The sequence below is a fragment of the Moschus berezovskii genome, chromosome 23 (genome assembly GCF_049115385.1).
Source record: "Moschus berezovskii isolate FMDL1 chromosome 23, NW_MosBer_1.0, whole genome shotgun sequence".
NCBI lineage: Eukaryota > Metazoa > Chordata > Mammalia > Artiodactyla > Moschidae > Moschus > Moschus berezovskii.
Genome location: NC_142482.1, coordinates 41,012,742 through 41,027,889, shown reverse-complemented (window position 1 = coordinate 41,027,889; position 15,148 = coordinate 41,012,742). Strand labels below are relative to the sequence as shown.

At 41.5% G+C, this 15,148-nt stretch overlaps 1 long non-coding RNA gene across 1 annotated transcript; it reads left to right on the top strand.

Annotated features, from left to right (window-relative positions):
• Positions 1-6,004: 6,004 nt before the first annotated feature.
• LOC129543562 (uncharacterized) lies at positions 6,005-12,716 on the top strand. The gene is made up of 3 exons (XR_008683300.2): positions 6,005-6,162; positions 6,782-8,116; positions 8,651-12,716. It is a non-coding gene; the product is annotated as an uncharacterized LOC129543562 (long non-coding RNA).
• Positions 12,717-15,148: the final 2,432 nt, after the last annotated feature.

Here is a 15,148-nt window from a genome sequence, read left to right as displayed (position 1 = left end):
TTTATTTATTTTTTGGAGGCTAATTACTTTACAATATTGTATTGGTTTTGCCATACATTGACATGGATCCGCCACGGGTGTATGTGTGTTCCCCATCCTGAACTCCCCTCCCACCTGCCTCACCATCCCTGCCCTCTGGGTCATCCCAGTACACCAGCCCTGAGTACCCTGTATCATGCATCAAACCTGGACTGGTGATCCATTTCACATATGATAATATACATGTTTCAATGCCATTCTCTCAAACCATCCCACCCTCGCCCTCTCCCACAGAGTCCAAAAGACTGTTCTATACATCTGTGTCTCTTTTGCTGTCTCACATACAGGGTTATCGTTACCATCTTTCTAAAGTCCATATATATGTGTTAGTATACTGTATTGGTGTTTTTCTTTCTGGCTTACTTTACTCTGTATAATAGGCTCCAGTTCCATCCACCTCATTAGAACTGATTCAAATGTATTCTTTTTAATGACTGAGTAATATTCCATTGTGTATATGTACCACAGCTTTCTTTTCCATTCATCTGCTGATGGACATCTAGGTTGCTTCCATGTCCTGGCTATTATAAACAGTGCTGCGATGAACATTGGGGTACACGTGTCTCTTTCAATTCTGGTTTCCTCGGTGTGTATGCCCAGTAGTGGGATTGCTGGGTCATATGGCAGTTCTATTTCCAGTTTTTAAAGGAATCTCCACAGTGTTCTCCATAGTGGCTGTACTAGTTTGCATTCCCACCAACAGTGTAAGAGGGTTCCCTTTCCTCCACACCCTCTCCAGCATTTATTGCTTGTAGACTTTTGGGTAGCAGCCATTCTGACTCGTGTGAAATGGTACCTCACTGTGGTTTTGATTTGCATTTCTCTGATTATGAGTGATGTTGACCATCTTTTCATGTGTTTGTTAGCCATCTGTATGTCTTCTTTGGAGACATGTCTGTTCAGTTCTTTGGCCCATTTTTTGATTGGGTCGTTTATTTTTCTGGAATTGAGCTGTGGGAGCTGCTTGTATATTTTTGAGATTAATTCTTTGTCAGTTGCTTCATTTGCTATTATTTTCTCCCATTCTGAAGGCTGTCTTTTCACCTTGCTTATGGTTTCCTTTGTTGTGCAAAAGCTTTTAATTTTAATTAGGTCCCATTTTTTAATTTTTCCTTTTATTTCCAATATGCTGGGAGGTGGGTCATAGAGGATCCTGCTGTGATTATGTCGGAGAGTGTTTTGCTTATGTCCTCCTCAAGGAGTTTTATAGTTTCTGGCCTTACATTTGGATCTTTAATCCATTTTGAGTTTTTTTGGTCAAAGGACTCTTAATTGCAGTCATTATTATTTTTTCTTTCTGATGTTTAAGTGATTCCATCTTTGGCCAGTGGGAGTCCCTTTGTTTCCTGTGTTCTTTTCATCTAACTCTGAATCTTTGATAGTTTTTTTTTGTTTTTAGTTCTGGCAGGACACGATATTTCAGGATAATTTTCTATATTTCCTGCTCCAGACCTGGAATTAGCCATTTCTCCAAGGAGTCTTGGTTCCTTTCAGTGGGATGAGTGATTGCATAGCTTTGTGAATGGTTATAACTTCTTTTACAGCTTATCAAAATCAAATAAAATTAACTTCATTGTGAGATTGAATCCAGAGTAAATTACTTGGTAACTGGGTACATGAGAACCTAAGCAAGGTCCATGTTTCCCAAATGAAACAATATACGGAAATTTAACACATTACCTGGCATCAAATTTCATGATTCAAATAATAGAACTGCAAGTCTGAAAGAGACCCTAGTTTTGACCAAGTACGATTCATTCATTCACTCTTGAGAAACCTGAGGCCCAACAGATTAAAATTCTGTCTAAAACTACAAATGAGGATAAAATTAGAAAAGAAACTAATGACTCCAGAGTCCTGGATCTCATACTGGGCTATTTTGATAAAAAACAATCTTCCAGACCTATCAGGGCTTCTATTGATTCAAAATTAAAAGAGAGTTGAAAGCACTTAGCACATTAGTTATAAAACAGTGTTATGGAAAGTTCATCGGTCTTTTGAAGACCTGATTCCTGGCTCTGCCACTCACTAGCTTGATATTTTGGGCAAGTCATTTAACTGCTTTGCATCTCAGTTGCTGCATCTGTAAAACTGTAATAAATTATTTAATCTCAGCTCATTGTAAGGATAGGGTTTCCCTGGTGGCTCAGTGGTAGAGAATCCACCTACCAATGCAGGAGATGCTGGTTCATACATGGAAAAGGAAATGGCAACCCATTCCAGTATTCTTGACTGGGAATTTCCAGGGACAGAGGAGCCTGGTGGGCTATAGTCCGTGGGGTTGCAAAAAGTTGAACAACTAAACAACAACATTGTGAGGATGAAAATACAATATATTGTATATGAAAGTGCACAGCTCATAATTGCTAAATAATCATCATCATAGTAGAAAATTTCTTCAATTCTCCAATTTAATACAAATATATCCTTCTCCTCAAAAGGAAATTGGGTTTTGATTAGACTGATCCCTCAGTACCTAATTCTTTTTTTTTTCCTGAAACATTTATTTTATTTTTTTATTGAAGGATTGGGGGCGGGAGGAGAAGGGAACGACAGAGAATGAGATGGCTGGATGGCATCACCGACTCGATGGACATGAGTTTGAGTGAATTCCGGGCGTTGGTGATGGACGGGGAGGCCTGGCATGCTGTGATTCATGGGGTCGCAAAGAGTCGGACACGACTGAGCGACTGAACTGAACTGAACTGAGTTACTTTACAATATTATATTGGTTGGTTTTGCCATACATTGACATGAATCCGCCCCGGGTGTACATGAAGTACCTAATTCTGAAATTGAGTTCAGGAAATATGCACAAAGGCATTGAGCAACAGGCTGCAGGAAAGATGCAATACATGGTCACTCACTGTCAGGGAACGTTCAACTTTAAGGAATCCACATGTTGTTTTCTTCTTTTGTGTGCTGTTTCTCAAGGGTCCTCTGTTCATTTTCAGTTCCTGGAAAATAGGAACGAGCAGAGCTGCACGCAGTTCTCAGGACTGAGGTCATGAGACAGAGCGGATGTGTGGATTCCCTTCAATGACTTTTTACTTTAACATAATCTATTCAGTCACGTCCCTATTACTCAGGATATGGATTGTCTTCTGGCACCTGTGACGATTATTATTTGCCTAGTGTCACGGTCTTTGTAGACTGGGACCTGGGGATTGGAGTCGATGAGAAGAAGCATGCAGGGGACCCAAGTCTTGAGTGAAACAAGGGTGCTTTATTTGCAGAAAAGCATGTTTATATATCTTCATACAAGGTAGGTTTATGCAGTAAAAAAATTGAGCAAAAACAAAGCCAAGCAAATAACAACCTTCAAAGGGCCAGAAAGCATTCCATATCCTGAGTAAGAGGGGCATAACTGAATAGATTACATTTAAGTAAAGTCATGGAAGGGAGTCACTGAAGGGAGTCACTGAAAGGAATCCAAGCAGGTGCCCTTTCTCATAACCTCAGTCCTGAGAACTGCTTGCAGCTCTGCTCGTTCCTGTTTTCCAGGAACTGATCAGGAATAGAGAATCCTTGAGAAATGGCACACAAAAGAAGAGAATAACATATTTGGACTCCTAAAAGCTGAATGTCCCCTGACAGCCTGGTTTTGTTTTTGCTCAACTTTATTTTTGCTGCCTAAAGCTTCCTTGTATGGAGATATATAAAGCACACGCTGCTACAAATAAAGTACCCTTGTTTTACTTGAGACTTGGGTCCCCTGCGTCCTTCTTTTCGTCGACTCCAGTCCCCAGATGCCGGTCTATAAAGACCGTGACAACTCACCCTCCAGGCTGAGTTGGTACAGTCTTTCTTCCTGATATCAATCTTCTTAACAGTATTAATGTCTAGTACACATATCACAGGGTACATTTATGAAAGACTTTGCTATAACCTTTGTGGACATGAAGATACCTTCCTTACACAGCAGACCCTCAGACTACCACTTAAATAATCTAGCCCAACTGAGATATAATTCATTTACATTATTCTTGGTTAATGCTAATCTCATAAAGTCTCCTAAAATAATTAATGCTGGAATTTTGCTAGGGATCCACGTCAAGCTTTTCAGGCTAATTCCACAGTTCATCTCTCTATTATTTTAGTTTTTGAAAATTTGGATATTTGCCAATCTCAGCCAAAAGTCACACTTCTTAAAAATGGCCTTCAGGGGCACAGTGGTCAATCTATCTGCAATTGGTATTTTGAATCCTTATAGCCATTTTATTTAGGTATGAAGACTTGCACTCATTTAAGGCAAGTAGTTATTCTTTCATTATCTTCTTGTATGTCCCGAAATTTACTTTCCTCATATTAATGTTTGTCCTACCATTCCCAATGTGAAGATCACTATCCTTGATGGAGAAACAGAAGCCTGATTGGTGTTAAGTAATTCTATAGCCCCTCTTCTGTCTGTTGAAATTACTAAATTCATTTCCAGGGGCTTTTTTAAAAAAGACAGCAAATATTTCAGTCTTACAAAACAATGATATAAGAAACACTTAACATCTATCTTAAGACATAAATATTACAGATATAATTGTATCCCCTTGTCTGCTCTTCTCCAATTCCTCTCCTCTTCCTTTCAGGTTAGCTACTACCTTGATATTGATGTTGTTATTTCAAAGCATGTTTAAATATTGCTAGTACATATGTGGGTAGCCATAAATATTTTATAGTATAATTTACCTGTTTTGCTAATTTTATATATATAGTTTCATTCTGTACATGTTTAAGTTTGAAAGGCTTGATTTGATTTCAGTTCAGTTCAGTCGCTCAGTGGTGTCCGACTCGTTGTAACCCCATGAATCACAGCATGCCAGGCTTCCCTGTCCAACACCAACTCCTGGAGTTCACTCAGACTCATGTCCATCGAGTCAGTGATGCCATCCAGCCACCTCATTCTCTGTCGTCCCCTTCTCCTGCCCCCAATCCCTCCCAGCATCAGAGTCTTTTCTAGTGAGTCAACTCGTCGCATGAGGGGGCCAAAGTATTGGAGCTTCAGCTTTAGCATCAGTCCTTCCAATGAACACCCAGGATCGAGCTCCTTTGGAATGGACTGGTTGGATCTCCTTGCAGTCCAAGGGACTCTCGAGTCTTCTCCAGCACCACAGTTCAAAAGCATCAATTCTTCAGCGATCAGCTTTCTTCACAGTCCAACTCTCACATCCATACATGACCACTGGAAAAACCATAGCCTTGACTACACGGACCTTTGTTGGCAAAGTAATGTCTCTGCTTTTTAATATACTATCTAGGTTGGTCATAACTTTCCTTCCAAGGAGTAATTGTCTTTTTATTTCATGGCTGCAATCAGCATCTGCAGTGATTTTGGAGCCCAAAAAATAAAGTCTGACACTGTTTCCCCATCTATTTCCGATGAAGTGATGGGACCAGATGCCATGATCTTAGTTTTCTGAATGTTGAGCTTCAAGAAAACTTTTTCACTTTCCTCTTTCACTTTCATCAAGAGGCTTTTGAGTTCTTCTTCACTTTCTGTCATAAGGGTGGTGACATCTGCATATCTGAGGTTACTGATATTTCTCCCGGCAATCTTGAGTCCAGCCTGTGCTTCTTCCAGCCCAGCGTTCCTCATGATGTACTCTGCATATAAGTTAAATAAGCAGGGTGACAATATACAACCTTGACGTACTCCTTTCCCTATTTGAAACCAGTCCGTTGTTCCACGTCCAGTTCTAACTGTGCTTCCTGACCTGCATACAGGTTTCTCATTCGTGTAATTCTGATTAACTCGGTGCTCCAATTTCTTTCGTTGTTTTCCCTCTTCACACCCTGAAGAAAATCAGTTTCATATTTAAGCTCATCTGTTCTGCACGTGGCATCAGTCCCAATCTAGAAAGCCGACTGGGGCCGTCCAGCTTCTTAGGGTTTGCATCGTTGGACCAAAGAGAAGAGTCCTCCGGAGGTCCTAGAAGGCCGAGCCGCGCATTACCATAGAGACCGCGGACTGGAAAGGCGCTATCTGCACTTCCGGACTCAGCCCCTAGCCTCTGGGGTAAGGATGGGGTATTTTCTGACCTCTTCTGAGGAGGTCCTTAGGCTTCTTTGGCCCCACCGCGGCGAAGACAGGACCGGCAGGAAGACCCAGGAAGATGCGGAGGTCGCGGGGTAGGTCTGTTAGGCCTTTTCCGGGGTTCTGGCGGGAGCCTTTTTCTGGCCTTCTGGGACTGGGCCTGCGATCTGGGGTGGGATGGGATGTAGGAGGGCCTGCCTGCTGAATCCTATTTTATGTTTACCTCTTCTAGTCATGTTTCCACCCCTCCCCGCGCCTTGCTCGTCCTTCTTTAGGCTATTCTTTAATATTACAATTAAAGCTTTTTTATTTGGCAAACCGGTTAATACAGTATTTATTTTGCGTCAGGCCTTGGTTCTAAGTGCAGTATATGCATTAACTCCTAATTTAATTCTCAAACAATCCGATGAGGTAAGTATTATCACTCCCCCAGTTTTTAGATAAGCAACTTGAAGGCCAGGTATACTAAAAACTCACCTACAGTCGCATAGCTGCTAAGGTGAGGAAAAAAACCCTAAACGATATGGTGCTTTTAACCTCAACACTAGTTTCTTCACGAATTCTGAATCTCTGATTAGAGCTTTAACTTCGTCTTTGCCAGTTTCTTTCCCGTCAGGCTGCTCGGTTCTTTTGTGAGTTTTGTTGATGTGGTACTGCTCCCATTCATGACTTTCCCTCTCTCTCTCTCTTTTTTTTCCTGCCCTTTTCTTTCAGGCCAGTAACCTAAAATGCAGAGTGGAGCTTCTAAACTTCACTGGTCTCTAAAGCCATACTGCCAATGGACAAAAAATGCAGAGCAGCTCCTGCCCCTTGGCTCAAAATGTCAGTTACTAGGAGAAGGCAGTTATTTTGATGGGGTTCACAGGGATTTTGCTCTGTTGAGGAGCCTATCCTGAGCAGCAGGCCCTCGATGTCCTACCTGGAGAGAGACGGTACTGGATATGGTTACATGATTCACTTAGTAGAGAGATGGTCACAGGAGTGATGGGAGATGGAGAGCCAGATCTGGATGGAGAAGAATGGGTAAGGGGAGGCCAGGGGCGAGAAACAATGAATGATGTGATTTTCTTAATGGTTGAAGAAAATACTGACAAAATGCCTCATTTGAGATTATCCCTTAACTGCTTTGTTATTGACTGTGTTGATGGTCTTTAAAGTTGCATGCTTTTGTAGGAAAGACTGTGTGTATTGTTTGTCTTTTCCTAAAATGGAATGAAACTTGGATTTTCCTTTTCACTGTAATCCAGAGAGATTGCTCTTTTATATCTTTCAGTTCAGTTCAGTCGCTCAGTCATGTCCGACTCTTTGCGACCCCATGAATCACAGCACACCAGGCCTCCCTGTCCATCACCAGCTCCCGGAGTTCACTCAAACTCACCTCCATCTAGTCAGTGATGCCATCTAGCCATCTCATTCTCGGTCGTCCCCTTCTCCTCCCGCCCCCAACCTTTCCCAGCATAAGAGTCTTTTCCAGTGAGTCAACTCGTCGCATGAGGTGGCCAAAGTATTGCAGTTTCAGCTTTAGCATCAGTCCTTCCAATGAACACCCAGGATTGATCTCCTTTAGAACGGACTGTTGGATCTCCTTGCAGTCCAAGGTGTGAAGTGGTACCTCGTTGTGAATTTTTTTGTTGTTATTTATTTTGACCACATCATGCAATATATGGGATCTTAGTTGCATATGATCATACTGGTGTCCCCTGTGTTTGGAACTTGGAGTCTTAACCACTGGACCAGCAGGGAAGTCCCTACATGTGGATTTTTGACTGAACAGAAGGTCAGCACCCCTGACCCCCATGTTGTTCAACTATACTGTACTTATATTGGGGCTTCCCGGGTGGTGAAGAACTCGCCTGCCCATGCAGGAGACACAGAGTCCATCCCTGGGTTGGAAAGATCCCCTGGAGGAGGGCATGGCAGCCCGCTCCAGTATTCTTGCCTGGAGAATCCCATGGACAGAGAAGCCTGGAAGGCTGCGGTCTGTTGTGTTGCAAAGAGTTGGAAACGACTGAAGTGCCTTAGTACGCATGTGCTTATATTGAGGATATGGTAAGTCCCCTGCAAATGAACAAGTTCCATGAACAAGTTCTGTTCTGAGAGTGTATTTGTAAGTCCAGTTGTTCATAAGTCCAGCAAAGTTAGCCTGAGTACCCAACTAACTATATACTCAATCAACTGTTTAGTCCTGTACAATAATAGGTTTATAATACTTTTCACACAAATAATATATAACAAAAAATAAAACATTTTAAATCTTATAGTACAGTACCTTGGAAAGTACAGTAGTACATTTCAACAGCTGGCTTATAGCGGCTGGCATCTGTCGAGTTCTGCTCGACAGCCCAGGTTCCTGAAAGCGCCGCGCGATGAAAGAATCAGAAACACTCAAAGTTACAGCGGGGATCTGGGGACCAACACCACCACGAGGTGAAGGTGCCCAAACTGATCTCAAGCCTGTTTTACTATACATTTGGAGACTTGCTTGTATGTGTTTATATGAGCATAGCAGGCCACGTGGCCTTCAGTGATCATCCTATGCAGTTAACATTTAACATTTTTGTATCCCTGTTTTTCTGCCTCAAGGACAAAGACCCGGTTAATCTTTATGTGCCTCCCAGCTGCCAAAGATAGAAACAATCTGTTGATGGCTTTCCATCCCCGGGCTTACATCCTGCTTGCAAGATGTTTTTTGTTCCTTCTTGGATTTCTTCAGGAGTCACATACTGAGTCGTGTCCTCTCAGCAAGATTGGTTAATTCTTTTGCCAGACCTTTTAGAAGGCCTCACTCCTACGGCATTGAGTGAACAGGCAAGAACTACTGACTGGAGATGGGAGAGGAGGTGGGAAATAGTAGAGCTGAAGGATTGTCAGCAGTAGGAGATAGAGCAAGCTGCAGTTTCACTCACACCTGACACTGATGGCACAGGTTCTGGTTCTGGTTCGTTGCTTTGTTCAATTCTACTTTCTTGAAAAACGATTCCATGATGTCTGCGTCATAGCTTTTTTTCTTGTCACAGATGACATAGTGGCACTGGACTGCATTCTGAATGACTGCTGCAACCTTTGTAAACCATTCTACATTTGAGTCCAGTGCCTCAAAAACTAACAATGCCTCCTCAAAATCCCCTTGCCATTTCCTGTTTTGAATGTCTTCAGTTTTTGAGTTACTTCTTCCTCTTGTCTTTGTCCTTTCTCTGGGCATATTCACATCTTTGAAGATTCACAACTTGAAGGTTTGTATGTAGGGGACTTCCTGTAACTTTATTTTGAGTTTTGATGAAGGGATTATTCCTGGAATAGGTAGAATCTATGCCAGAGATTCTACATATTCTTTACATTCTTGTTTGGGAGACAAAACAAATATATGACCTAATTAGCTAAGATTTAACAAAATGGTGTATACAGCAACTCACATACTAGTACACAATGAACAGTAATTTTTAAGAGAACTCAGAGACAGACTCAGTCCTTGTATGACAAAGGTTGAATTGAGTTAATTGGGAGGTTTCCTACAGGAGGGGTGTTTAGTGACTTATGTATAGAGAAGAGGAGTTCAGAGATATAGTTTAAAAGAAAATACTGAAAATAACCTAGCATTCAGAAGAGAATGTATTCAAAGTGAGGTGTGTGACATTAGGCCTAGACTAAACAGATTCCTTGAGTTGCTTTTGTTCTTGAGCCTCCTTGGTGGGATCACTGCAAATGTAACCTGTCTTTTAGTCTGATTTTGTTCAGTTTGGAGGGTATTCTGAGGTTATGAAAAAATCCCTCTTTATGTGCTTAAGATTTTCCATTTTGTTTTACCACATATTTTATTTCCTTTTGTTTTCTGCTTCAACTCATTTTCCTTTTCCTTTATCTTTCTTGGATAGCTCTCTCCTGGTGTTTCTTAATTTTGTCTGTTGTCATGTCCCTAATATTTAAACAATGTTTAGGCTTAGAAAATGTCTCACCACAGCTCATTTTACTTCTTCCATATAATCACCATCCATTTTCCCCCCACATGAGTGCAATAAACAAGTGACATTTTTTTTCTCCCTCCTTTCTTCTTTTCCTCTTTTCTCCTTTCCTCCTTTCTTCTTCTTCTTCTCTGTCTCTCTATTTTAGTGTCCAGTGTTAAGACCAAGATTGGAGGTAGGGAATCAACTGAAAAACTATGTTTTGAAAATGAGAAGTGACAAAGGGTCATCTTGACAAATACTCATAAAAAAGTGGAAAATCTACAGAAACATTGAAGGATAAGAATAAAAATTCTAGGAAGCTGAAGACAGGTAAGAAAATCCTCATTTCAGAACAAAAAGATAAGGATTTAGAGGAAGGCTTGCACATAAGCTCAGAATATGCCAGGTATGAGAAAATTTCAAATGGGAACAGTTTCTTTGAGTGTAGTACAGGTTGTAAAAACATTTGTCAGTAGTCAGATCTTATTCTTCACAAGAAAATGCATGCCAAAGAGAAATTGAATGTGTTGAATATGGAAAAGCTTTCAGGGTGATTCAGCCCTCACTGTACATAAAAGAATCCACACTGGGGAGAAATCTTGCAGATATGAAAGTTGGGGGAACATTTTCAGCTGGAACGCTGCCCTAATCCAACACTTTAAAGAATCTACAGTGGGGAGAAACTGTATGTGTGACTAGCGTGACTAGTGTACAAAGCCTTTAGTGGGAGCTCAGCTCTTATTTTAATAAACACAAGAGACTTCACACTGGAGGGGGACCTATGAATGTGAGGACTGTGGGAAATCCTTTAAGAAAAGCTCAACCCTATCTAAACACCACTGAATCCATAATGGGGAGAAACCCTTTGAATGTAATGAATGTTGGAAGACCTTCAGTAGCAGGTCAGTCCTTTACTCAGCGTAAAAGGATACACAGTGGAGGGAAATCCTCTGAGTGCAGTGACTGGGAAAGCCCTTAAGACCAGGAGCTGCCTTACCATGCACCAGAAAATCCACTGTGGGGAGAAGTCTTCTGAGTGCTCTGACTGGCAGTCCCAGTTTAGGTTCTACCTTACAGTGCACCAGAGGATCCATACTGGAGAGAAGCTCTGTGAATGTGCAGAAGCGGGAAGATCTTCAGTCGAGTCCAGACTTAACCAAATGCAGAAGAATCCACATTGGAGAAAGAGAAAAACCCTACCAGTGTGCTGAGTGTGGAAAGGCTTTCAGTTGCGGATCTGACATCAAATATACTATGGGGAGAAGCCATATGGTTGTAACCTGTATGGGAAGGCTTTGGGTGGGAAGTCATCTTAGTGAACACAAAAGAACCCACATGGGGAGACACCTTATGAGTGTCAAGTGTGTGGAAAAGCCTAAGGCACCACAGAAGAGTACATATTGAGGAGAAACCATTTGGATGTAGGCTGTAGGAAGACCTTTCATCGAGCTCAGAACTTAATGTACATGAATGAGTCCATACAGGAAAGAAATGTGAAAAGTATGAGAAAACTTTTAGAGTGATTACAGATCCCAGTGAACATAAGAGAAGAATACATTGAAGAGAAACTTTCTGAGTGTAAAAGTGAAAAATTAAGTCCTGTTATTTTCTCAGCCACACCCACATTTACCTCCCTGTAACATTTGACACAGACTCTGATGGTGGGAAAGGTTGGGGGTGGAAGGAGAAGGGGACGACAGAGAATGAGATGGCTGGATGGCATCACCGACTCTGTGGACATGAGTTTGAGTGAACTCAGGGAGTTGGGGATGGACAGGGAGGCCTGACGTGCTGTGATTCATGGGGTCGCAGAGAGTCGGACACGACTGAGCGACTGAACTGAACATTTGACACCAAGGAACCCTTATTGTTTTTTGGGGGAACTGAACCTTATTTAATGTTGTATCCTGCCTCTTGATATTCTCAATTGCTTTTATCCTACCCTACTTTTTCCCATACCTCTTAATAACTTCTAATACATACTCCATTCATAATGTTTATTATGTGTGTTATCCCTTTCCTTGAATATAAACTCCATGAGGACAAAAAACCTAGTCTCTTGTTTACTGATATATTCAAGATCACTAGAACCTTGTCTGGTAAATGTGGTGGTGGGGGCACAGTAAGATATTTTTTTTATTGGAATGCTTGGTTTCCATCAGATGCTTTTTCAGGGTTGCCTTTCAGTATTTAAAACTGTTCCTTTCTTTTTGCTGACTCCTTTTGGTTTCCCTGTTCCAAGTTGTGGCTGAGTATCATGTTCTATTCTTCAGGCAAGCGGTCTTAATTGTCCGTATCTTCTCCTGACGCTCACTCCAATCCTATTAAACTAAACGATGCTCTGCTATCATCTCTATGTCAGCAGTATGTTTACATAAACCACAATATGGTATTTCTGTATTCATGGGGTCATTTCAAGGCAGATGGTGGAATGGGAAAAATAAATACCTATGTTGATACCACTCTCTTGGAAGTTGTCTTCCTTTTTTTTTTTCTCAAGACACGCAAATCATGTTAATGCTATATTTAAAATATATCCTGAATATATTTCTCACTGTCTCGATTTAGGTCATGTTACACTGGTCTCCCTACAGGATAGATGCAGACTGACTACAGAGCAGTCAATCAGATTATTTGAACATGAAAATCAGGTGCTGTCAAAATTCTCCAGTGGCTTCCCATCACTCCCCACTTTTATAAAACACTTTTGTCATATTTACTTTGCCTCTCTCTGAGCCATTTGGAAATGAGTTGAAAATATCAGGATCAGTTCAGTTCAGTTCAGTCGCTCAGTCGTGTCCGACTTTCTGTGACCCCATGAATCACAGCACGCCAGGCCTCCTGTCCATCACCAACTCCCGGAGTTCACTCAAACTCATGTCCACAGAGTTGGTGATGCCATCCAGCCATCTCATTCTCCGTCGTCCCCTTCTCCTCCCGCCCCCAACCTTTCCCAGCATCAGTCTTTCCAGTGAGTCAACTCGTCACATGAGGTGGCCAAAGTATTGCAGTTTCAGCTTCAGCTGAAATATCATGATACTTATCCCTAAATATTCTCCAGAATACCTTCCTGATAATAGTGGCATTCTTTTTCATAGTCACAATACCATTTTCATACTCAAGAAAATTACTGATTCAATAATACATCTAACATCCAGCCCACATTCAAATTTCCCCATTATCCTCCAAGGTCTTATAGCTGTTTTTTCCCGCACCATCGATCAGAATTCAATTAAGGTACACACATTGCAGTAGTTGTGTTTCTTTAGTCTAGAACTATGTGGAAATGGCACCCCACTCCTGTATTCTTTCCTGGGAAATCCCATCGGCAGAGGAGCCCGGTAGGCTACAGTCCATGGGTCACAGAGTCGGACATGACTTAGTGACTGAACAACAACAATGCTGTCTAATGCAATGCTGCCTAATATCGTAGACTCTGCTGCTGCTGCTGCTACGTCGCTTCAGTCGTGTCGGACTCTGTGCGACCCCATAAACGGCAGCCCAACAGGCTCCCCCGTCCCTGGGATTCAACAGGCAAGAGTACTGGAGTGGGTTGCCATTGCCTTCTCCAATGCATAAAAGTAAAAAGTGAAAGAGAAGTCGCTCAGTCGTGTCCGACTCTTAGCGACCCCATGGACTGCAACCCACCAGGCTCCTCTGTCCATGGGATTTTCCAGGCAAGAGTACTGGAGTGGGGTGCCATTGCCTACTCCGATAGTAGACTCTAGTCACATATAAATACTGAGCTGAATGCTATTAATGTGATTGAGATGTGCTGTCAGTTAAAACGCACACCAGTTTTGATTTTGTACAGAAAAAAAATCTCAGTTTTTGTATTGATCGCATGTTGAATAATATTTTAGATAAATGAATTAAACGATTAAAATTTCAGCTGTTTATTTAAACCTTTTAAAAAATGACTGCAAGAAAGCTTAAAATACTTATATGACTTGCATTTATTGCTTATGTGGTATTTCTTTTGGATTTGTGGAACTAGAACAAATCACTCAACTTTTCTTTCATAGGAGAAGGCAATGGCACCCCACTCCAGTACTCTTGCCTGGAAAATCCCATGGATGGGGGAGCCTGGTTGGCTGCAGTCCATGGGGTCGCTAAGAGTCAGACTCGACTGAACGACTTCACTTTCACTTTTCAGTTTCATCTATTGGAGAAGGAAATGGCAACCCACTCCAGTACTCTTGCCTGGAGAATCCCAGGGACGGGGGAGCCTGGTGGGGTGCGTCTATTGGGTCACACAGAGTCGGACACAACTGAAGTGACTTAGCAGCAGCAGCAGCATTGATTGTTTAAATAAAGAGTTGAGGCAATCTGATTTATAGAAAATGGGTCCCCAGCCTCTGAAGATCTAATGCTTGATGATCTGAGGTGAAGCTGATGTGATAATAATAGAAATAAAGTTCAGAATAAGTATAATGAGCTTGAACCATTGCCATCCTCCTGCACCCTGCCCCCTGCCCCCGAGTCCATGGAAAAATCGTGTCTTCTATGAAAACTACCCCCGGTGCTAAAAAGGTTGGGAACAGCGGTTATAGAACCATCCTACATTCTGAATGATCACTTTCAGAATATAGTATGTGAAGTATAAGGCCTCTCATTTTAGCTCTGTCCCTGTAGAAAGAATCTCCTACAGTTCTACCACTTGCTTTACACTGACTTTCTTGCTATTTGGTAAACACATGAAACATATCTTTCGCAATTCCTGGGAATTCTCTTTTCCTATATATTTTTTTGCAAGATTGACTCCCTTCATTCAGGTCTCTGCTCACATACTCAGAACTTCCTGACCATCCTTTCTAAATAGCACTTTCCATGATTGTTTCCCCTTACCCTGCTTCGCCTTTCTTTTTAAGATTTCACCTTTATTGAAGTATAAAGTATAAAGTTTTATAAAGTAGGATATTTAAAGTGTACATTGTGATTTGATATGTGTATGCATTATGAAAGAATATCACCCTCTTCCCCACCCATCTTGTTAATTAATACACCATCACCTCACATATTTATTCTTCTTTTAGGGGGAGTGAGAACATTTAAGTTCTCTCTTGATAATAAGTTTCAACTATAAAATACAGTGTTATCGACTACAGTCACCAGGTTTTACATTAGATCTTCAGACCTT